Raw genomic sequence first — 26789 nt, 5'->3', positions numbered from 1 at the left:
TTTCTGCTGCACCACGACGGGAACTACTTTTATATTTTTGAAATACACACTTTATCAACTTAAACATAAGGGAGAAGAGTCTCTGTAAATTTGTTTTTTGTTTTTTTTTTTTTGTATTTTTAGGGCCTCATCCATGGCATAAAGAAGTTCCCAGGCTAGGGGTTGATTCAGAGCTGTAACTTCTGGCCTACACCACAGCCATAGCAACCTGGGATCTGAGCTTCATCTGCAACATACACTGCAGCTCACTACAAAGCCAGATCCTTAATCCACTGACCAAGGCCAGGAATCAAACCTGCGTACTCACAGATACTAGTCTGGTTCATTACTGCTGAGCCACAATGGTAACTCTCTGTAAATGCTGAATTCTAAACAAAAGCAAGGATGAGCTTTATTAAGAGAAAGCTCAAATATTTCAAGAAAAAGTGATTGCTCTGCTTAGTCAAGTTTATATTTGACAGAATTGGTGGCCATGGGGACTATTATGCTGGCTGATTGCTGACCTGTCATGATTTTAAGAGGTAACTTATCTATATGTGCTCTGTAGCAAAATCAAATCAGAAAACTCATCCAAACCAAGATGGAGAACAGTAACGTGGTCAAATTCCTTCCTCCTATCTCTTTCTAATATAAGTTCTCATAATGTACCTCTTCTGTCATTATGGAAAGCTTCTGTAGGAGCAAAGACTGTAGTTAGAACAACTGAAAATTTGAAATTTCAGCATAAACCATACAGAAGGATAACTAATTAAATAAGCACTTATCCTTTTGTGTAAATTATTCAGTGTTTTGAAAACCACAGGATACTTAGTATCTGTATTTTCAGGCAAGATTTCATGCAAAAGAAAGAAGTTGAGTCTGTTAAGAATGAGATAGGAAAAGACAGGAGAACAGCATTTCATGGAAAGAAATGAAAGTAGGAGCAAAACAAAAGATGGATCTGATCTAGAATAGAAGAGTGGGGGGAACATGGAGCAGAGGGGTTTTTTTTTCCATTTTTAAAAATTTTATTGAAGTATAGGTGATTTACAATGTTATAATTTCTGCTGTACAACAAAGTGATTCATATATCCATTCTTTTCAGATTCTTTTCCCATATAGACTGTCACAGAATATTGTGTAGAGTTCCCTGTGCTATACAGCAAGTGGCTGTTGGCCAGTCATTCCATATACCACAGTGTACATATGCCAATCCTAAACCTCCAGTCCATCCCTCCCCCTCCTCCACCTGTCCACTTTGGTAACTATGGTTTGTTTTCAAAGTCTGTAAATCTGTTTCTGTTCTGCAATAAATTCATCTGTATCCATTTTTAGATTCCATGTTTGTGATATCTATCATATGATGTTTGTTTTTCACTGTTTAACTTCACTTTGTATGATAGCCTCTAGGCATAAAAAAGAATGAAATACTGCCATTTGTAAAAACAGGGATGGATCTAGACCTTGAGTAGTATTATCAGATTTTTAGGAATGAAATAAAACCCTGAGGAAGTTGAAAATGGGTAGTTGTACCCGTGAAGCAATGGAAAGTAGCTAAGTGTATTGGTATCAGTCAAGTAGAAAGGGAGATATTAGGGAAAGTAACCTTGTTGATGGCTGAAAGGATAGGAGTTAGAAAGCCCAGGAAGAACAGTTTGCTAGGAAAACAGCAACCATAAAAATTATCTGAGAACAAAAAAATATTTTTTCTTATTATTTGAAAAGTAGACTGCATTTTTGATAACATGACTATTTAGTTACCAGGCTTAGAGTTTTGAATCTATAACACCTATTATCCAGACAGATGTTAAAATCTGTGAATAAATTTTCAGGTTTAAATTAAGTCAACTTTTTAAAAATTTCAAGATTATTAGAAAGGTGACATGCTACTTTTTATTTGAATTATGCTTTTCATGTTGATGCAATTTTTCTATTAAATAATTTATTTTTTGAAAGTGTATATGATTCTGTCATTAAAAAATCAGAATATAATTTGTTTTTCTTTTTATGTTTTAGATTTGTATACATATATATTGAGTAAGAAAATATATTTATCTGAAACCAAATACTCCAAGAAAAAGGAAGGAAAAGCAAGGATTTCTTAAATTAATATCTGGGTGAGAAAATGCTGGCTTCAAAGGTTTCTTTGATGTCTGAATATTATATTTGCATCAGTGAACACACTCCAGGGCTTCCAGAAGTCCTTAGCTGAGTCCCCCTACTTGTGATTTCCTCCCTCAATTTCTCATCAAAATACCCATGATAAGTGTCAGAAAACTTACATAACAAATAGATAAACTGCGGCCCTTATCTCAAATTAAGACAACTGTTAAGATATAATTCTACACATAAGCACTGAAGGAAGCAGTGGATGGGCCATGTCACTTGTCTTGCAGGTCTGTTCTCTAGAAGAGAAAACTCTTTCTGTAGGTGAGTTCCTTTTATCAGAAAGCATCATTAGTATCTGAACAAAATGGATACGGTCAGTTATTAATTGATAATATGAATTGCATGAATGAATGGATGAAAAATTCAAACTATGGAGTTAAAGAATCAGGATTAAAAACTAAGGTCTTCCAGGAGTTCACTGGTTAATGAATCCGACTAGAAACCATGAGGTTGCGGACTGGATTTAGGATCCGGCATTGCCGTGAGCTGTGGTGTAGGTTGCAGACGTGGCTTGGATCCCGCCTTGCTGTGGCTCTGGTATAGGCCGGTGGCTGCAGCTCTGATTAGACTCCTAGCCTGGGAACCTCCATATGCCATGGGAGTGGCCCAAGAAATGGCAAAACAAACAAACAAAAAACTAAGGTCTTCCATTTCTAACTAAAAGAATGGCTTGTGAAATTTACTTCAAATATATAAACCTCAATTTCAAAGGAAAGGTGGATATCATGATATAAATTTTATAGTTATTTTGATATTGCAACAAAATAATGCATACTGATTTCTTCCCACAGGTACACAATGTTTTACTATATCTAATTCCCAATGATCAGCACTATAATTGCAAGCTAGCATTAGCAAGGTGAAAAAAAATCAAATTATGGAACCCAAAGAAATATCTACAATATTTTTTTTATCTGTGACCACGCATGTGGACGTTCCTGGGCCAGAGTTAGAAACTGCACCACAGCATTGACCCAGGCCACTGCAGTGACAGCACTGGATCTTTAACCTGCTGCTACATAAGAGAACTCTTACAATATTTTTCTTTTAATAGAGAAAGGAATGCAGAAAAATCTCAGCCCATAAACAGAACTTCTATAGGAAATGCAAATAATTATTTAAAAAGAACTTGTGTAGTCATATGCAAATATAGGAAAATATCAATCATGATTTTTTAAAAAGGTTGAATTTTGCTGCAAAACAATTGGAATAACAATGAAGCAAATAAATAAAAGAATTGAAGCTGCATAAAATTTGATTTATGAAACAGCAGATTTTCAGAATGTGGAAAGCATTAGCAAAGTGATGAAAATCAGCTAGAATATGACACATTGAAAGCATGTAAGACAAAGTGTGAGATATACATAGTGAACAACAGAAATGCTTTAAAGAACTATCAAACAAACAAAACAGAATGCTAACTCAGGGAATAAGTGACATGTCTACAGAGGTTAAGGAATTGAGACTAGAATTGGAAAGGGCTAATTATCTTGGATAAAGTAATTATGAGAATACAATACTGAGATATTATCTAGATAAAATTCAATTCAAACAAGCAAACATTTATTAAGCACTTAAATAGATGAAAAATATTGTCAATTGTCTCTCTGCCTAAGACAGCAGAAGTGAAGACAGTTTAAAATGAGTCAGTTTTGTGTTCCAGTCATCTATACACTAAGGGGTGTTTTTTGTTTTTTTGGTTTTTTTTTCCAAGTTATAAGCAGTTTTGTTGCAAAAGGTCCTCACATATACTTGTAGTAATTCTAAGACCTTCTTGATTACCACACAAGTCACTTCCTTATGAGAGCAGGCATCATGGAAAGAAACTTCACTAACCCCTGCATGTTAGCAAATTTTCAGTCCCCAAAAATACCACATCTTCTAAAGTCATTCTTTCAAATTCAACCAAATAAAAGGTAGAATTAAGTAAAAATGCTATATATTATTTTAAAATTCTTTATAAAATAGTAACAAATTTTTTATGAAATGATTTTTTTTCCATTATAGCTCATTTGCAGTGTTCTGTCAATTTTTTTTTTTTTTTTTTTTTTGTCTTTATTAGGGCCGCACCCAAGGCATATGGAGGTTCCCAGGCCAGGGGTTGAATGGGAGCTGAAGCACTGGCCCACACCACAGCCACAGCAACACAGGATCCAAGCCGCATCTGCAACCTACACCACAGCTCACAGCAACGCTGGATCCTTAACCCACCGAGCAAGGAGGCCAGGGATTGAACCCGCAACCTCATGGTTTCTAGTTGGGTTGTTAAGTACTTAGCCACGACGGGAACTCCTGTTCTGTCAATTTTATGCTGTACAGTATGGTGACCCAGTTACACATACATGCATACATTCTTTATTCTCACCTTACCATGCTCCATCATAAGTGACCAGACATAGTTCTCTGTGCTACACAGCAGGATCTCATTGCTAATCCAGTCTAAAGGCAATAGTCTGCATCTATTAACCCTGAGCACCCCATCCATTCCACTCCCTCCCCCTCCCCATTAGCAACCACAAGTCTATTCTCCAAGTCTATGATTTTCCTTTCTCTAGAAAGGTTCATTTGTGCTGTATGTTAGATTCCAGGTATAAGTGATACCATATGTTATTTGTCTGTCTCTTTCTGACTTCACTCAGTATGAGAGTCTCTAGTTCCATCCATGTTGCTGCAAATGGCATTATTTTGTCCCTTTTATGGCTGAGTAGTATTCCATTGTGTACATTTACCACATCTCCCTAATCCAATCATCTGTCAATGGACATTTGGGTTGTTTCCATTTCCTGGCTATTATGAACAGTGCTGCAATGAACATGCAGGTTCATGTGTCATTTTCAAGGAAAATTTTGTCTGGATATATGCCTAAGAGTGAGATTACTGGGTCATATGTTGGTTCCATGTATAGTTTTCTAAGGTACCTCCATATTTTTCACAGAACTAGAACAAACAATCCAAAAATTTATATGTAACCACAAAAGAGCAATTCTGGGGAATAAAAGCCAAGCAGGAGGCATAACTCTCTCAGACACATAACTTTTACAAAGCCACAGTCATCAAGACAATGTGGTACTGGTACCAAACAGACATACAAGCCAATGGAACAGAATGGAGAACCCAGAAATAAACCCAGACACCTATGGTTAATTAATCTTTGACAAAGGAGGCAAGGACATTAAATGGGGAAAAGACAGTCTTTTCAGTAAGTGTTGCTGGGAAACCTGGACAGCTGCATGCAAATCAATGAAACTAGAACACACCCTCACACCATGAACAAAAATAAATTCAAAATGGCTTAAGGACTTAAATGTAAGACAAGACACCATCAAACTCCTGGAAGAGAACATAGCCAAAACGTTCTCTGACATCAACCTTATGAATATTCTCTCAGGTCAGTCTCCCAAAGCAACAGAAATAAAAGCAAAAATAAAGCAATGGGGCCTAATCAAACTGACAAGCTTTTGCACAGCAAATGAAACCAAAAAGAAAACAAAAAGACAACTTACAGAATGGGAGAAAATAGTTTCAAATGATGCAACTGACAAGGACTTAATCTCTAAAATATACAAACAACTTATACAATTCAACAGCAAAAAAGACAATAACCCAATTGAAAAATGGCCAAAAGACCTGAATAGACATTTCTCCAAGGTCAGGGATGGAACCCCGCAACCTCGTGGTTCCTAGTCGGATTCGCTACCACTGAGCCACAATGGGAACTCCAAGTAAAACTGTTAAAAGATAACTTTTTTAATGTTAATGAGTTTTTCTCAGTTTTTTTTTTTTTTTTTTTTTTTTTTTTGGCTTTTTAGGGCCTTAACCATGGCGCATGGAAGTTCCCAGGATAGGGGTCAAATCCGAGCTGCAGGTGCCGCCCTGTGCCATCACCACAGCAACACCAGATGGGAGGTGTGTCTGCAACCTCAACCTACACCAGAGCTCACGGCAATGCCAGATCCTTAACCTGCAGATCAAATCTGCATCCTCCTATATACTAGCTGGATTCGTTATTGCTGAACCATGACAGGAACTCCCTCAGTCTTAAATCTATAAAAATAAGTAGAATTAATGAATGTTGCCTCATTCGCTCCATTATAATTTTTAAAACATAAATTCATGACTTTCAAATTTAAAATGAACACCTATCAAAGATTTTTCTAACTCATTAATTAATGAGGAATTCAGTAACACTGTTCATGTGAGAATTTGACTTGAAGATTTATATTCTTTACCATATAAAAGTCTTTTTTTCATTGTCATGAATGGGAATTGCTTAGATTGTATTTAGTCTTCTATAATTTTTACTGTTGACCCCTACAGAGCATAAAACAGCCTAGTTAATAGAAAGCTCTGCAAATTTGCCCATCATTATAGAATCAGATGATTTGTGAATTTCCACTGAAACTATACTTGTAATCTCTTTTGCCCAATTACAACTCTTGAGAAATTTTTTATAATTTGTACTAGCAATCAGCAATATAATATCAACATAATAAAATATTTGGGAAAATTGTAACAGTCTCATTCATTTTATTAGAGCATGCATTTCAAATAACACTACTTTTATGTTTAATAAATATTTTAAAAAATAATTTAATATGCCTATGTTGTTTGGATCATTATTTATTTATAACCACAATGCTAAAATAATCCACAAAAATGTTTGTGACTCCTAGAGTCATATGGTCACAAGAAATTTTTTTTCAAAATTTATGGCAGAGGTATGTAATAAACAGTTAAAAGACATTCAGGCATAAAATATATATTTAAATAAAGTGCTATGGGGAAATGAAGTTGAAATACATATTCAAGTATAAAAAGAAAATCGTGTTAAATTCAAATTATTAAAAAGTACTTTTCCATGATTTTTAAACATAGATGATAATAAATATAATAGAAAATGGCTATTGTATTAGGATTGCATTGACTACATTTAAAGATGATGTAACAGTTTGATTTTTAAAGTTTAATGTTTAAAAATATGCTATGCTCCAATAAACTATAACAGGTCCTAGGGTTATAGTTTATAGATCCCTGTTTCAAGCCAACATGTTTTGGGTTATTTTCTGAGATAGCAATAGATCACTGAAACACCCCTCCACGTGAGCAAAAAACAGCTTCTCCAGAAGCCCCTTTCAAAAAATAAAAATGCTTTTATCCAGAACAATCACATGGTCTACTAACAAGAGGCTAGTGTTTAGTTATTCACCCTTTATAGTAAAAGAAAGCAAGGTAGAAAGTGGTTGGATTAGGTATCAACTAAAGCAACCTTAACTGTATAATGAAATGTCCAGCTAGAATGTTGCCCTCACTATACTTGGAGGTTCTGAGGGAAGAGTGAGTTACTCCATCACTTCTTTCCTCTGCCAAACAGCATGTGGACTTCAGAAGTCATACATTTCTTTTTGTTAGTAATGAAAGTAAAAAGTTTCTAATAATTAGAGATGTTGAGCATTTTTTTATGTGCTTATTGGCCATCAGTGTCTCTTCTTTGGAGAAATGTCTATTCATATCTTTTGCCCATCTTCCTTTTTTTTTTTAGGGCCGCACCTGTGGCATATGTAAGTTCCCAGGCTAAGGATCCAATCAGAGCTGCGGCTGCCAGCCTACACCACAGCCACAGCAACGCAGGATCCAAGCATTGTCTGCAACCTACACCACAGCTAATGGCAACTCGGGATACTTAACTCACTGAGCAAGGCCAGAGATCAAACCTGTGTCCTCATGAATTCTAGTCAGATTCATTAACCACTGAGCCATGACGGGAACTCCATCTTTTTCCCATTTTTCAGTTGGGTTGTTGATTTTTTTGCTGAGTTGTATATGTTGTTTGTACATTTTAGAGATTAAGCTCTTGTCAGTTGCATCATTTGAAACTATTTTCTCTCATTCCATAGGTTGACTCTCTCTTTTTTTTTATGATTTCCTTTGCTGTGTAACACTTGTCAGTTTGATTAGTTCCCATTGTTTTATTTTTGCTTTTATTTCTATTGCCTTGGGAGACTGACCTAACAAAACATTTGTATGGTTGATGTCAGAGAAAGTTTTGCTCATGTTCTCTTCTAGGGGTGTTATGGTGTCTTGTCTTACATTTAAGTCTTTAAACCATTTTGAGGTACCACCTCACACTGGTCAGAATGACCTGAATTAACAAGTCCACAAATAACAAATGCTGGAGAGGGTGTGGAGGAAAGCGTACCTTCCTACACTGTTGGTGGGAAAGTGTATTATTATAACCACCAGGAAAACAGTATGGAGGTACCCAGAAAAGAAAATATAAAACTACCATATGACCCAGAAATCCCACTTCTGGGCATATATCCAGACAAAACGTTCAGTGAAAAAGATACATGCACCCGTATATGCACTGCAGCACTATTCACAATAGCCAAGACGTGGAAACAACCTAAATGTCCATCGACAAATGATTGGATTAAGAAGATGTGGTATATTGGAGTTCCCATTGTGGTGCAGTGGTTAATGAATCTGACTAGGAACAATGAGGTTGTGGGTTCGATCCCTGGCCTTGCTCAGTGGGTTGGGGATCCAGCATTGCCATGAGCTGTGGGGTAAGTCACAGATGAGGCTCAGATCCCAAGTTGCTGTGGCTCTGGCATAGGCCAGTGGCTACAGCTCTAATTAGACCCCTCTCCTGGGAACCTCCATATGCCACGGGAGTGGCCCTAGAAAAGGCAAAAGACCAAAAAAAAAAAAAAAAAAAAAAAAAAAAGAAGTGGTATATACACACAATGGAATACTACTTGGCCATAAAAAAGAACAAAATAATGATATTTGCAGCAACATGGATGGAACCAGAGAATCTCATACTAAGTGAAGTAAGTCAGAAAGAGAAAGACAAATACTATATGATTTTACTTTATCTGGAATCTAATATAAAGCACAAATGAACCCTTCCATAGGAAAAACAAAAAATAAACTCATGGACATAGAGAAAAGACTTGTGGTTGCCAAGGTGGAGGGGGAGGGAGTGAGATGGACTGGGAGTTTGGGGTTGATAGATGCAAACTATTGCATTTGGAGTGGATAAACAATGAGATCCTGCTGTTTAGCACAGGGAGCTATATGTAGTCACTTGTGATGGAACATGATGGAGGATAATGTAAGAAAAAACATATACATGCATATATATATGTGTGTGTGTGTATATATATGTATTATGTATGACCAGGTCACTTTGCTGTATAGCAGAAATTGACAGAACACTGTAAATCAACTATAATGGAAAAAATAAAAATCATAAAATTAAAAAAAAAATCATTGAAGAGCAAGAAAGCAGATTTGAGCAGGCAGAAGAGTCAGCAAACTTGAATATACAACACTTGAAATTACCTAGTCAGAAACAGTAAGAAAAAGTGAAAGGAAATGAAAAGATCCTGAAAGACTTTGGGACACAATCAAGCTTACCAACATATGTACGCATAATAGGAATTTTAGGAGGAGAAAAGAGAGAGAAAGGAACAGATAAAGGCTTTGAAGAAGTAAAGCGTTTGGCTGAAGACTTCCCAAATTTACAGAAAGCCAGCAATTTACACATCCAAGATATTTCATGAACTCCCAAGCAGAATAAAGTAAAAGAGACATGTTACAGTCAAATTGTCAAAACCTAGGAACAAAAAGACAAACTTGCAAGCAACAAGAGTGGCTTATTACGTACAAGGAATCCTCAGTAAAATTAACAGCAAATTTCTCATCAGAAACCAAGTTAACCAGAAGGCAGTGGATGATATATTCCGTCCTGAAACAGAAAGACGAAAACCGAACCCCTCAAATGTATAATCCTATATCAAACAATCTATCAAGAATGTAGGCAAAATTAAAACATTTCCAGGTAAATAAAAGCTAAGGGAGTTGATTACTAGTAGTCCTGCTTCCCAAGAATTTCTGAGGTGATTCTGTCATGCTGAAATAAAAAAGTAAATATAAAAACCAAAAAAAGTGTCAACCTAACTGAATTCCAAATGCAATACTAACTTGTTAAAAATGACTATACGATATTGTTTGTTTAATCATCTTCAAAATTATATTCAAAAGTATATATCACATGGCTCTATTATCTCTAAAGCGATTCATTTAAAAATTTCTTATACTAATAAAACCCCACCTGAGGAAAAAACTGACATTCTTTTATTCTAATATAGAAAGTAAACATTATTTAATTTACTCATTACAGTTGTAAATATGACACTGTCAGTTAACATTATTATCCAAAGAACCCTTCACTAATTAATAACCCTAGAAATAAGTAATGTTAATGAAAGCCAAATTCATACTTGCTATTAACTATCAAATGCCCTTGAAATAACATTTGTCCTCTTCAAAGCTAACTAGCCAGTACTTTGATGCCCTAGAAGACCACAATTTCAGTCACTCTATACTAATGACAAGAAGCTTATATTCATTTAGAAATGAATTAACTCTCAAATTCTAAGCACTTAGTTGAAAGTAAATAGTAAAAATATATTCATATGCCCGAGGTGAACAAGCACCAAATAATTTAGACAAATAGAATTTGATTCGAAGCACAAGAAAAATATGTGAAAGTAATTTTACTTAAAATTAAATTTGTAAGAGTTAAGTTCTGTAATTCTTCCTCACATGCTATACTGACTTAAGTAATTTAATGTCAAAGAATAAAAAAGTAAAGCCATAGCTCTACACATTATACCTCCTCCGCAATGATCCCTTTTCCTCCACCATTCCAATACCACTATATGGCACTTCCTATAGTACAAGGGCTATTTATGTCTCTCATTCTGTCCCCACTTAGACACATTTAATTTGGGTCAAGAATGAGAGATACAAAAAGACCAAAAAACAAAAACAAAAACAAACCTATCAGAGTTCCCGTCCTGGCTCCGTGGTTAATGAATCCGACTAGGAACCATGAGGTTGCAGGTTCGATCCCTGGTCTCACTCAGTGGGTTAAGGATCTGGCAGTTGCCATGGGTGTGGTGTAGGTCTCAGATGTGGCTCAGATCCTGCATTTCTGTGGCTCTGGCCTAGGCCGGCAGCTACAGCTCTGATTAGACCCCTAGCCTGGGAGCCTCCACATGCCGTGGGAGCGGCCCTAAAAAGCCAAAAAGTCAAAAAGCCAAAAAGCCAAAAAAAAAAAAAAGAGGGATTCACATTTATGCCTCTCTCCTTTTGGTTTTGGCTGTGTCTGTGGCATGCATCATTTCCTGGGCTAGAGATGGAACCCACACAATGGCAGCAACCCTAGCCTCAGCAGTGACAATGCCAGATTCTTAATCTGCTATGCCACCAGGGAATGCCCACATTTCTCTTTTTATGAATTAATTTCACATTTATACACAACATTATATTATGTGATATTTTTAAATACATGATTGAAATGATTTGAGACTATCAATACAACTACCTAGATTCTATCATTAATAATTTATGCTTTTCGCTTTTTTAAAAGTCTACCATATGTCTATCCTTCCCTTAATTCATCAGTATACTTATTGGTAAATACCTCACTTACAGTTTTTTCCCTTAGAGGTAACATTTGCATAAAATTAAAAGCACAAATCATAAGTGTGCATCTGCTACATGTATACATTAAAATTTTTATACACCTGTATAATCAAGAAGCCCATCAAGATATACAACTTTATAACATCAGAAAATTCCCTCCTACCCTTCCCAGTAAAACCTTACCTGACTTGTCATGAAACAACCATTGTTTTTATTCTTCATAATTGATTTTTCTTTTGTTATAAATCTTGATATAAAGGATATCATCACCTCATATGTATGCATAATTTGTCCTGCTCAGTAGATAGGTAGACAGATAGGTAGACACACAAATAGTTGCATGTGTCAGTGGTGTCTTCCTTTCTATTGCTGAGTAGTAGTATTTTATTGTAGGGATGAAATAATATAGTTTGCTGATTTTTTTCTCTTATTAGTGGTAAACTGGACTATTTCCAGTTTTTGCTTGTTATGAATAAGGCTGCTATGGATATTGTTTTCTAAGTTTTTTAGAACTATTTGTTTCCATTTCTTTTGGTAAACACCTATGAATAAAACTGCTGAACTAAAGGGCAAGTATGTGCTGGAGGGTGTGTAGAGGTACCTCATTGTTTTACTGTACATTTTATACAATATACATTCGAATAAAAAAGTAAGAAACTAAAAATGCAGAGAAAAATAAAATTATATGTGATAATGATAACCACTGTTAACATTTTGATATATGTTTCCCAAAATTCCTTCTCTAAATGTATATGAACACTGACACTTGAATTAAATTTTTTAATTGAAAATCATCCAAAATAAGAACCAATTAAATGCAGGGATACAGTAGAGAGCAAAACAGAATTTACACGGTGCTTACAATGAAGAGTAAAAATAATTAACTCATGAATATGGGTGTCAAGCCCTGTCCAAATGAGCTGACGTAGTGGGAGAAAATGGAGATTAAAGACATTAAATAGATAAATTATATAGTAGATTATAAGGTGATTAAGTGCTCTAGAAAAAAAAAACAGAATAAGTAATTCTGATGGTACATGGAATGGTAGTAGGGTTGCAATTTTAAGTTGAGGTCATGGAGGTACTAAGAATAATTTTCTAGCAAAAGCTGAAGGCAGTACATGATAGGATATGTTTATCAAGTAGTAGTTTGGTTTATTAATCTACCTGCCTGGGTCTTTGTTATCTCCTTGGTGTTTATGTGGGAGACAGCTGTGTTTCTTAGTGACAACATTTATCAAGTTTTTTTCTTTTCTATTAAACTGCATCTGGAGAGCAGTGCAGTAACTCTTAAATTCTCTAACATTTACAGATGGACAAAAGAGATGTATAGTTGTGGATAATACACTGTAAAATGTTATAATTATAATAAAAGCTCAAAATTTTTCTTATATTTTAAGGCACAAAACTTATAGAACAAATATTGTTTTCCCTGTTTTATTGAAAATTTTTGTTTTCTGTGAAACTCTTTTATGGAAATCTCAGTGGAAATCTGTTTTTCATTTAAAATGTGTTCACAGTAGCATTCTAAGGAAGCAATCTGTTATGTATTCTCCTTTTCAAATTGAACAATAGTGAGTACTACTAGCAAATCCATCATGCTCCATTGCATACATTAAACCACTTAGCAAGCACAAGGAGTACTTTTAAAGGAAATATATATTATTAAAAACAGTCCACCATTTGTCCAGCATTTTAGAAACTCTATAATACTGATGCATTTACTACCTTCTATATTTGTGGTTTTAGTTACGAAAGGTAATTATAAACAAAACTTGAAGAGGCATTCACATTTTTGCATAAATATTTACTCCTTTGGAGTTCTGCTAATGAAAACTGGCATTAAAAATCTAGTTTGAATGAAACTATTCTCACTTGTGCATCTCTGAAAAATCCTATAGTTACCTTTATAATGCATTGAGCAATCTGAAAAAAAATACTACATAATTTCTATACACTTGAAAAGAGATTTTCTGATTGTAATTTTGTTTGAATCTACAAATTAAGATTAGTTTACATAAATGCAAGATACTGTTTGTCTCATGCTACTATGCTTAAAGGAATGGTAGTTCCTCTGAAAATGTAGCATTTGCTAGGTTTCTTTGACAATTAAAGATGGAAAATAACTCATCCCTCCATTCCCAAATTTTGAAAACTTTCAAATAACTGATACTAATTATATTCTTTCAGTTTATTCAATTAAAAAACACAAAGTAGATTCAACTGACATCATCTGCTATTTGACAGAACACAAACACTGCCTGTGGAGTAATCTTGCCCAAACGCCAATTTATAGAAAATATAGAGACAGGAAAATCTATTGAATAACACCACAGGGATGTAATCAACAGAATCCATACTGTGAAAAGATATTGAACAAAAACTGAGTTTCTTCATCAAAACATTTGCAGGAAAAAAAAAAGAAAGAGATGGGAGAAATAACAGATTAAAGGAAGTTTCTGCATGCTTCATCTTGAGCTAGATGGAAATGGATAAATGATAAATAAAATGACATTTGTGAAACATTTGGAAACTAGTAGGATATTTGATGAATTTATTAATTTTGGTAGGTATAAGTTAAAATTATCTTATTTTTTTGGAATTTAGAACTATATTTTGAAATATTTACAGGTGGAGTTGTATGAGGTCTAAGAAAAATAGATCTGGCTGGGCAGTGAACAAGTCATGAGTTGATAATTGCTGAGGATAGGTGATTTGTTTATGGAGCACTATGTTATTACTTTCTTGTTGTATAATTAATATTTTTATAATAATTTTATTATGAAATATTTAACAGCTTTATGTGAATAAACACCACATTTTTAAAATTTGATGAACTCACACAAGAACTGTGACTCTGTGTCATACATACTACTAACAAACAAACAATGAAAGGCATTCAGGAGTAAATGCATATTTAATACATATTTATTGAACATTATTGGCCAAATGGAATTTCTCTTCAGGAGATGATCTATAAGAAACTGCATCTTAGAAACCACTATTGTTATATAATTAACTTTCTAACAAATCATTTTTGAATATAATATTCTATTGGTTAGAAGCAGTAGTTTACAACAATAATATTCTTAAGTATTATGGAATGCAAATAATTATTGTTTTTTGGGTCCACCCACAGTATGTGTTAGTTTCTAGGCCAGGGATCAGACCTGAGCCACAGCAGCGACAATGCCAAATCCTTAACCACTAGGCCTCCAGGGAACCAAAGAATACAAATAATTTTTATTCATTACTTATATGGTTGGTATGCCATGTTTATTTCTTCATCTAATTAGAATACAAAAAAATGTTCAGTGCTATGGTTACAATATGGTTAAATTACATTAAAATAACTATTAGTTATCTGTTGATGTGCAGCAATATAACCATAAACCATGGTTTAAAACAACAAATATTTGTTGTTTCTGGGTCCTTGTTTAGTTGGTTTGTCTGCAAGGTTGAAGTCAAATGTGTCAGCCTGGACTGCAATTGAACTGACACTTGACTGGGGAAGAAGTTTTTACCTTATTCATGTCTTTATTTGAAGTATTTAGTTACATGCAGACCATCAGACTGAGTGCTACCCACACTCCAGAGTAGAGGATTATCCTAAAATGTAGGTGCAAATGCCAGGAAAGTGGGGATCATGAAAGCTATCCTAGAATATGTCTACCATGTTAACCAAATCAATAATATTTATAATATATGATGGCATGTCTATAAAATCAGCGTTTATAACTCTTTTTTTCTTACCAGATGAAGTTACCCAAACCATTTCATATAAAACTGTTTTTTATGATAATTTCATATTTCCATATATCACAACATTTTGTGTATTCTTTAGTTTCTTTTCTCTTTGATTTTATTTAATAAAAGTTGGAAATGGTTTTTACATAACAGGCTTCTTGTTTCCAAGCATATTAAATTTTTTTAAAGTAAATAATTTTTGTTTGGATCTTTTATCCACCTATGGTCATGACTATGAATTCTCAGTTATAATCAGAGGATAGTACTCAGTATTAATCCTAGAACTTTAAGGATGATCTTTAATATTATTATTCACTATACCTAAAACTTAGTTGTAAATCTCTATGGAGAACACATATACTATTTTAAAAATTCTAATTTCTCACACTTTGGCAATATTTTCACGAGGAAAAAAAAGTAAAATAGCCATCAAATATAGTCAAATTTCCTTTGAGGGACTGAAATAATATACCCAATATTTCACTTCTTTTTGTTTATGAGATGAAAAATGTTACTTTATTGTGCCTTTATATAAAGCCTCAAGTCATTTTCTCATGAAAGAAATTTGGAATAAAATGGGCCTATCCCGAAGAGTCAAACAATGGGGTATAGATATCAAAATAAAATAGTACTTTTGAATTTTTAACACATCAACAAATTAACAAAATCAACTAGAATCAGTCTAGTTAGTTTATCAAAATATATGTAGTATGGAAAATTAGTTGTCTGTACTGTCATTTAAAGACCTGGAGGAGAAGGTTTTAAACTAAGCTCCCAAGAATCACTCTCCAGCAACAACAACCACGTTTTCTTCTTCACAATTGAGGAAGTTTCAAAAGCTGATGAATGGGAAGCTAATTGCTGGAAAAGAAGCCATTGCTATAGCTTCTGCCTCCAAAACATCACCACCTCATTCAGAAGCTTGTCCTATACTCTATCTTTTCCCTCATCTGGACTCAGTTCTATATAAAAATCTCACATAGATGCACCTAATTTGCAGATCAGGACCATAACTACAAAATGGTATTGAGGAAATGTAATTTTTTTAGTTTTTTCACTAACAGGGTCTCCATTCTAGGATGGGATATTGAATAAGCCAATTTATATATCAATGCATATCAATATCTGTGTCTCTCTCTGTAAGTATAATTCAATAATAAACATTAGTTATATCTTGAATTCTAATGTCAAGTAACCTCACTATCTTCAGCAACAAAACTCTGAAATAATTAATTTCTGGAATTAGTCTTGCTGTAAACTTTTACGGATTCATTCAAAATAAAAATAATTATTAATTTTTTTCTATTGTGTTTTGACACTCTATTTTATTGATTTCCTGAACTGACATTTCTCCAAAGAACACATACAGATGGCCAACAGGCACATGAAAAAAAATGCTCAACTGGAGCTCCTGTCATGGTGCAGTGGAAACAAATCTGACTAGGAACCATAAAGTTGTGGGTTCGATCCTGGGCCTCGCTCAGTGGGTTAACAATCTGGCATTGCTGTGAGCTATTGTGTAGATTGCAGACATGGCCTGGATCTGGCATTGCTGCAGCTGTGGCATAGGCTGGCAGCTGTAGCTCCAATTTGACCCCTAGCTTGGGAAACTCTGTATGCCGCAGGTGTGACCCTAAAAAAGCAAAAAAAAAAAAAAAAAAAGCTCAAATCACTAATTGTTAGAGAAATGCAAATCAAAACTACAATGAGGTACCACCTCACACGAGTCAGAATAGCCCTCATTAGTAAGTCATTTACAAATAAATGCTGGAGAGGGTGTGGAGAAAAGGGTACTCCCTACACTGTTGGTGGGAATGTATATTGGTACCAAAAGTACGGAGGTACTTCAGAAAACTAAACATAGAACTACCATATGACCCAGCAATCCAATTCCTGGGCATATATCCAGAAAAATAACTTTCCTTGAAAAAGATACATGTCCCCCTCTATGTACTGCAACACAGGTCACAATAGCCAAGACATGGAAACAACCCAAATGTCCATTGACAGTTGAGTGGAGTAGGAAGAGGTGGTATGTATACGCAATGGAATACTACTCAGCCATAAAAAGAACAAAATAATGCCATTTGCAGCAACATGGATGGGACCAGAGACTCTCCTACTAAGTGAAGTAAGTCAGAAAGAGAAAGACAAATACCATATGCTATCACCTATGTCTGGAATCTTATATATGGCAAAAATGAACCTTTCTACGGAAAATAAACTCATGTACTTGGGAGAACAGACTTGTGGTTACCAAGGGGGAAGGAGAGGGAGTGGTATGGACTTGTAGGTTGGGGTTAATAGAAGCAAACTATTGCATTTGGAGTGGATAAGCAATGAGATCCTGCTGTATGGCACAGGGAACTGTACCTAATCACTTGTGACGGAACATGATGGAGGATAATGTGAGAAAAACAATGTATATATATATATATATATATATTTATATATATATATATATAACTGGATCACTTTGCTGTAGCAGAAATTGACAGAACATTTTAAATCAAGTATAATAAAAATTCATAAAAATAATTTATATCATATCTTTATCATTTTATCATTTTTATTATATTAAAATGACTTCACCTAATTATAAACCTGTATTCATCACAATACATTCATAAATGTTGCAATAGTCACTATAAAATCTATGTATGGGATAGAGAGGCATGAATACACTTAAAATAACTTGCCTACTCTACTTGTAACCTACCAGATCTCGGTTATAAAACCACCAAAACAGTACTCTTTGTCCTAACATTTATTTCCTCTCTTGGGGAAATGCATATTTACTAGAATCCTGTTGTGTGTGCATATTGGCTTTTTTTTTTCCAAATAGGATTTCAGAATATGAATTTGGATCCATGTGAGCAAACTAATTTGAAAAATAAAGACTACAATAAATAAAAGGATAACAAACAGTGCTACTTTGAAAAATGTTTATAAATGAAGCAATATTAGGGTAATATGGTTATAATTATATATAATCATAGTGAGTATAAAATTTATAATACAAATCCAAGGGGAAAAGATGTAACTTTCTTAATTTGTCTAGGACCAAACTCACCTTTGATCATGAGGTCCTATTTCTGCCAATTAAAAGAAATGTGAATCTTAGACTTTAGGTAAACTCAGTAAATTGAATTTATAATTTAGTTAATTTTCATTAAATATTCAGATAAAAGTTTCTTGCCCTTCCCCTCTCCTTACCCAAGCATCAAGGCAGAGACATTATTTTCCATCACAGTCCTATGAACCAAGACATTGTTTCTTATAGTCTCATTGTCCTCAGCTCTGGGGTAGCTCCTTTCAACTTGCTAGTATCAACTCATCCGTGGTGAGGAAAGAACAAATAAGAAAGCCTTTGTTCAAACTGAAGGGGCAAGTAGTTCTCAGATTCAGCTAACCATTAACAGTAATTTGCCAGATCTTTTGATATTTCATGAGAACAGAAAAATTTTTTGTAATATTATTTTCAAAAGTTGATTCACTATTCTTTTAAAATATGATGCATACAGAACAGGTAAAACAAACATGGAGATTGCTATTAGTACACAAGATGCCTGTTCATAATAGGTGACATTTTATTGTATTTCCAGATATTTTTATCTTATTTCTAAAGTTAATAAAGTGCTGTAGTATTTTTGTTGTTGTTGTTGTTGTTGTTGTTGTTGTTGTTGTTATTGTTGCTATTTCTTGGGCCGCTCCCGCGGCATATGGAGGTTCCCAGGCTAGGGGTTGAATCGGAGCTGTAGCCACCGGCCTACACCAGAGCCACAGCAACGCGGGATCCGAGCCGCGTCTGCAACCTACACCACAGCTCACGGCAACGCCGGATCGTTAACCCACTGAGCAAGGGCAGGGATCGAACCCGCAACCTCATGGTTCCTAGTCGGATTCGTTAACCACTGCGCCACGACGGGAACTCCATGTAGTATTTATTTTTATTTAACACTGAAAAGATGATTTTTTTGTTATAATACTAATACTATAACTCTTCTTAAAAGCTGTGGAACATGTTCCTTGAGTATCAATCATTGGTCTCACTAGAAGTCATCTCTTACAATTATCCATTAATTAAGATTAAACAGTTCAGATGTTCCTCTCCCTTCTTCTCATCTATAGCTACCACTTCCTAGCAGAATCTACATATTTTTTTTAATGAGGGTTTCTGAAATATCATTTAGATTTCCATTTAATCTTAATAAATTTAAATTCATGGTCATATCTCTGTTTCTGCAAAAAATCATAACAGGAAGAGCAAAAGGATAATTTCTTTTAAGGTTATTAATCTACAAACACAAAGAGAACAGAATAGCAGACAAAAGCAAGAGATCTCAGCATAATTTCTTGAGGATGGGAATTAGTGAGAGGATCTAATGATTGACAGAGCAGAACAAAGAACAGTGAAGGGCAGCTATTTACAGAGAAGAAGACAAAGAGTTAACTGCCACATACTTTAGAAATTTTCACTCAGAAATTGTTGCAATAGGACCCAAAGTAAATAGCTGTGAGAGTGGACCTGAAAGCTGGAATGATGGTTTAAGACATTATAATTAAAAGTTAAACTTTCAGTTTCTCTGCACCTCGGTTCAGGTGAAAACCACCAATTTCCCACTTCCACAGGAGAAATTGAGGCTGAGATTCAGCAGCATGATATGTTGAGGTTCTTTACTGCAAATAATGGTAGTAAATGAAAGGCAATGAATGTTGAATGAATGAAATCCTCAATGTTGACACCCTCTCTCTGGCCCTACCTCTGGCTCAGTTCCCAGCAATGTAGCAGTTAGGTTTGTGTTTCTTTAGTTAATAGATTATAGGATTCATTTACAAAAAACTGACTTGTCTTGAGGGTAAAAAAACAAAAACAAGCAAACAAAACAAAACAAAACAAAAAAAACCTGCACATAGTGAAACCTGATGTTCCAGTGAAATCCTAGAATGTCACTGTATTTTCTCATGCTCGCTCGCTTGCTCTCCCTCCCTCTCTCTCTCCCACACACACACAAAGTCATTTATTTCAATCATCGTTTTCAGAATTTCACTCTAAAATGAAAGTCAAGTAATGCCAAATATTAAAAGAAAACATTCAATACAGAATACAGCTTAAACAAAACGAGAAGATCCAAGTGGCAATGGAAGAAGCAGACAAAAATCTCAAGACTATCACCAGTTTTCTTAGGAAGATAAAATAATGGAAGCTCTGAAAAAAGAAGTATTCAGAGATTAGGAAACAGCCTTTGAGACTTGAATGTATAAAAGTCAGAAAATAGAAAAGTAGGAGAGAGGCAGAGCAAGATGGTGGAGGAGTAAAAGGTCGCAGACACCTTCTCCCACAAATACATCAAGAAAGTAGAAAGGTAGGAGAAAGCCAATAAAATTTCTTCCAAAGTAAATATAATATATATATATATAATATATTTTATATATAATATAAAACATTGAAAAGAGCAAAAAAAAATTAGAGTCCCAACCTAGGACACCAACTGTCCAGTGATAGGGTTTCCAGAAATGGAGAACAAAGAAAATGAATGCAGATATATCATAGAAGTGAAAAATAAAAGAATGTTTTCAGAATCCATATTGAAAGAACTGATTTAGGAAAATGAATTAAAATAGAACCAAATCAAGAACAGGCTGTGATATTTTAGGCAACCACAAGGGTGAAATAAAATCCCATACATTTACAGCTTTAACAATTATCAGCTAATCACAGATTGTTTCATCTACACCTCCAATCACTTCTTACCATCCTGTATTATTTTATTTTTAGTTTTTAAACAACTTTATTAAGATAGTTTGTGTACCAGAAAATTCACTTTCTGTGAGTGTATGATTCAATGAGTTTTAGTGAATTTACAGAGCTACGTGATTACATGGCATTCCAGTTAAAGAGCATTTCCATTATACTCAAAAGATCCTTCACATCCCTGTGCGGTAAGTCTACTCCCACACTCAGCTGTGGACAACCACTGATCTGCTTTCTAGGTTTGCTTTCTCTGGATACATCATATAAAAGAAAGAGTACAAGACTATTTTTTGCATTCGCCTTCTTTCATTTAGCATAATATCTTTGAGGTAATTCATGTTGTACTGTGCATCTTTTTGTATTTTTTTTTCTTATGGAAACATTTTCCTTATCCATTTACCAGTTGTGGACATTGGCTCTTAGGATATTGCCCATATGAATATCCACATGCATGTCTTTGTAAGGAAGTAAGTTTTCATTTCTCTCAGGAACATTCCTAGGAGTGGAACTGTTGAGTTATATGCTACATTTTATGTTTAACTTAATAAGAATCAGGTATTTTTTTAAAATGGCTGTAATGTTCTGTGTCTCTCAGCAAAGTATGGGATTTCCAGTTTCTATACATTCTTGTCAACTCTTGGTATTGCCTGGCTTTTTGATTATAACTATTCTATTGAATGTATAATGATATCACAATGGGGTTTTAATTTTTATTTCCTTAATGTTGAATATCTTTAACATATGCTTGTTAGCCTTTCATGTATCATTTTTGGTGGAATTTCTTTGCAAATATTTGCCTGTATTTAATGGTTGTCTTCGTATATTCTGAACATATAATTTGCAAAAAAAAATTCTCCCAAGTATTTTATTAACACAATTTAAATTTTCAAATGGAATTTAAAAAGCAGCAAAATCCAATCTGTATTTTTTTTCTTTTAAGAGTTGTATTTTTTTGTCTCACCTAAGAACTTTTTCCTAACACAAAGTCATGGAAGCTTTCTCCTGTATTCTTTAGGAAGTCCTATATTTTAGCTATTGCATTTAGGGCTTACCATCCAATTTAAATTTCTGACTGGGTCGCCATGCTGTACAGCAGAAAATTGACAGAACACTGTAAACCAGCTATAATGGAAAAAACTAAAAATCATTTTTAAAAAGTAAATTTCTGCTGTGATTTTGATAGGAATTTCACTACAGGTATAGATAAATTGGGGGAGAATTGCTATTTTGACAACACTGAATCTTTGAACCATAGCATGAAGTTGTTTTTAAAATTTAGATGTTTAATTTTTCTCAGCAATATTATGCATATTCAGTGTAGGAATCTTAAAATTAATATTTTGCTGAATTGACTTCTATGTAGTTTATTCTTTATGATGCTACTGTAAATGGAGCTGCTTTCTTAATTTCATTGATAGATTATTTGTTGCTAGTATATAAAAATACAATTGATTTTTGTATGTTGATCTTGTGTCAAAAAACCTTGCTAAATTTGCTTAACAGTTTTTTTTTTTCTCTTTTGTCTTTTTGCCATTTCTTGGGCCGCTCCTGCGGCATATGGAGGTTCCCAGGCTGGGGGTCTAATCGGAGCCGTAGCCGCCGGCCTATGCCAGAGCCACAGCAACGCAGGATCCGAGCCGCGTCTGCAACCTACACCACAGCTCACAGCAACGCCGGATCATTAACCCACTGAGCAAGGGCAGGGACCGAACCCACAACCTCATGGTTCCTAGTCGAATTCGTTAACCACTGCGCCACGACGGGAACTCTTCTTTTTCCTTTTTTTTAAGGGCCACTCCCACAGCATAATGGAAGTTCCCAGCATAACGGAAGTTCCCAGGCCAGGTGTCAAATTAGAACTGCTGGCCTACACCACAGCCATAGCAAGGCCAGACCTATCCTGCATCTGCAACCTAAACTGCAGCTAACAGCAATGCCAGATCCTTAACCCATCGAGACGCCAGGGATCAAACCCTCATTCTCAGATACTAGTCAGATTCATTAGCACTGAGCCACAGTTGGAACTCCTTAATAGCTGATTTTGAAGGATACCTGGGATCTCTAAATTATGTCATCTTAAAATGAAGACAATTTTACTTTTTTTCTAAGTTTGTTTTGCCTTTTTGCACTGACTAGAAACTCCAGTATGTTGTTAAACAGATGAATAGAAGTGACGAAAGTCTAAGTATTCAATCTTTAACGTGTATAATGTTAGCTCTGGGTTTTATTATGTGTATTCTTTTTCAGTTTAAGGAAATAACCTTGTATTCCTAGTTTACTAATAGTTTTTATCATGAATGGGTGTGGGATTTTTTTTCGAGTGCTTTTTGTGAATTAATTGAGCTATTACTAATTATTTGTGCTCTTATGTAGGTATTAATTGTATCAGAATATATATTTTTAAAATCACTTTGATAATGACATATTTTGGTTTACCTACATATTCTAAGTTCTTAGAGAGAAGAAATAATGTCTCAATGCTATTCTGTCATCTCTAATTCTAATCAAAGTGCTATTCATAAAACGATGATCAGCTATAAGAAAATTATAGACCAATGTGCTTGATGAGCACAGATGCAAATTTCCTCAACAAAATGTTTGCAAACTGAATACATTAAAAAGGATCCCATAACCATGATCAAATGGATTTATTGCTGCAGTCCAAGAATGTTTTAATATAGGCAAATCAATAAATGTGATATACCACATTAACAGAATAAAGCATAAAAATCATATGATCATTTCAGTAAATACAGAAAAAGCATTTGACAAAATTCACTATTATTTCATTATGAAAAATAGGTATATAGAGAGAATATACCTCAACATAATAAAGACAATATATGACAAGCCCATAGCTAACATCAATCTCCATAGCAAAAAGTGAAAAACTTTCCCTCTAAAATCAGGAACAAGATAAAAATGCCCACTCTTGCCACTCCTATTCAATATAGTACTAGAAATTAGGCAAGAAACTGGCCAGATAATTTAGGCAAGGAAAAGAAATTTAAAAGCACACGTCAGAAAAGAAGAAGTAAATTTTTCTCTATGTGCAGATGACCTAATATTACATACAGCAACCCCTAAATACTCCACTAAAAAAAAAAAGTTAGAACTAATCAACAAATTCAGTAAATTTGTTAAGATAAAAAAAATCAATGCAGAAAGATTAGTTGCACTTCTATATATTAACAATGAACTATTGGGAAGAGAAATTTAGAAAAAATCCAATTTACAATGTCATTAAAAATAATAAAATACTTAGGAATAAGTCTAGCCAAGGAGGTGAAAGATCTGTACACTGAAAACTCTAAGACACTGATGACAAAATTTTCAGAAGACACCCCCAAATTAAAGTATTTGTGTTTACGGATTCAAAAAATTATTTTAAAATAGTTGTACTGTCCAAAGTGATTTACATATTTAATGTCATCTATATAGAAATAGGGATTACTGTGGAATTACTGTGGAATCAGTAGTTGAGATTCGAAAGAGAATATAAAGATCATCTAGTTCAAGGCCACGATTACCTCAAGACAATTAATGTACAAGTTTTTGCAACTTTTTTTTTCCTTTTATGAACTCAACTTCGACCTATGCCATGACTTGTGGCAACACCTGATCCTTAATCCACTGAACAGGGCCAGGGATTGAACGCCGCATCCTCATGGAGACTACATAAATTCCTTAACCCACTAAGCCACAATGGGGATGCCGCAAATTTTTATCTTAAAATTACTATGCGAACTCAGATCTTATTCATTAACATCTATTAATGACATCACTCCCAACTGTCTTAAATTGGGGGAGTGGGTTTGCTATAAGACTTAGCAATATATTTAATTCAGAATAAATAATTAGGCCCTAAAAAATCAATTAGCAAATAATGTAATGCTGGTTAACTTGGAAGTAGACTTAAGTGGTATTTTTTTTTTCACTTTTCTTTTTATGCATTTCAGGCTTGTTTGAATTTAATGCAAAGAACCTGTAATATTTCTGGATTTTGAGTAAGTATTTTGTTTATAAGGGAGGTGAAAAAAAAGATGAAGTGCTTCATTTTACTTAGCTGCTTTATCTTTTGAAAAACTCCTTCAGTATGATTCAAAGAACTTCTTGTTGATTTCAACTCTTGGGGAATTGGGAAGTCTAGATCTAAGTGTAAAATTTGTTAAACCTATGGGAAGCTTTAATGTAGCTTGATACTGACTCTTCACAGAACCAACTCGACCCTTTTTTTCCCCCAAAGTGTTTAAGCATGAACGTGTGGATCCAGCTTAGATAAGTAACACATATACAAAATATTAGCATATTTCTTTCATTAATTTTTGTATGTTGTAAAAATGTTTTAAGAAATTATATTTGTTTCATTATTTGTGTATTTAGGTATACATTAGGGGATATCAGAGATTGATGTCCAATTTCTAATGGTTTTGTCGCTTAGCACCCATGAATTTATTTAATAAAAATGTCACCCAAAGAATATCTAGAATAACACAATGGTAAATTATCATCACTGTCCCCTATATTTTCATATCTGTACATGAGTCTAATCTACTGGCTTCAGAATTGATTTGGAGTCTAGGAATGTAGCAAAATTGAAGAAGAAATTACATTGGAACTTGAAATAACATAATGCTCTCTAGAATTATTTATATTGCATGAAAGAAAATATTTGAGATACTGGTTATATTTAAACATAATTACTACTTTTTTTTTTTTTACTGCAGAGAATCAAAATGATAAAATAGCTCATTCGTTGCAAATGTCTATACAAGCTTGCAAAGAGCAGGAATGCCTAAAGCAGGGGATTCTCTCAGATTAATAATAGCTATGTATCTGAACACATCTTGCTTATTTGCACCAAAAAAATAGGGGAGGGGGAAATAACTCTAAATTAAAGAGGAGGAGTTCCCGTCGTGGCGCAGTGGTTAACGAATCCGACTAAGGAACCATGAGGTTGCTGGTTTGGTCCCTGCCCTTGCTCAGTGGGTTAACGATCCGGCGTTGCTGTGAGCTGTGGTGTAGGTTGCAGACACGGCTCGGATCCCGCGTTGCTGTGGCTCTGGCGTAGGCTGGTGGCTACGGCTCCGATTAGACCCCTAGCCTGGGAACCTCCATATGCCGCGGGAGCGGCCCAAGAAATGGCAAAAAGACAAAAATAAATAAATAAATTAATTAAAGGGGAAAATCATATATACATTTAAATCAACCTAAAGTTTCTATATATTGCTTAGAAAAGAATTATTGTTTAGAATTATTTAGATAATTATTGAACCTCTTCATCCTCACATGGCAATTGAAATGATTAGGGTTTCCAAAAGGATAACAAATATACTCAAGTTTTCGATTCCTGACATTGATTCTAGATAGTTCTCTTTTTCAAGGTACGTTTTGATAGTTTTAGACTGGCATGAACAATTTGAAATATTTAACACAATGGTTTTCATGAAATGCAATTATAAGGTAGTAAATTGGCTGGTGAATGAATCAAAAATCCTATTTTATGTGAATTCCAACATTTGAAGCCATTTTCTTTTTCCCTGTGGAGGGCCACATATCCAAAAGAGACATTATAGCATAAAAGTAGTTATAATTGTACTGTGTTTCTTAAAGTATATACATTTTTCTCAGAAAATCCATT

The 26789-nt window shown here is 34.4% G+C and overlaps 1 long non-coding RNA gene across 2 annotated transcripts in view; it reads right to left on the bottom strand.

The window, feature by feature from the left end:
- Positions 1-18719, bottom strand: part of LOC110262096 — a 54726-nt gene extending 36007 nt beyond the window's left edge. For both annotated transcript variants that reach the window (XR_002346646.1, XR_002346650.1), the window contains exon 1: positions 18610-18719. This is a non-coding gene — a long non-coding RNA (uncharacterized LOC110262096). The remainder of the gene's footprint in view (positions 1-18609) is intronic.

This window comes from Sus scrofa, chromosome 1 (genome assembly GCF_000003025.6).
Source record: "Sus scrofa isolate TJ Tabasco breed Duroc chromosome 1, Sscrofa11.1, whole genome shotgun sequence".
Lineage (NCBI taxonomy): Eukaryota > Metazoa > Chordata > Mammalia > Artiodactyla > Suidae > Sus > Sus scrofa.
Note: the sequence above shows the minus strand (reverse complement) of the source record. Positions and strands in the feature narration are given on the sequence as shown.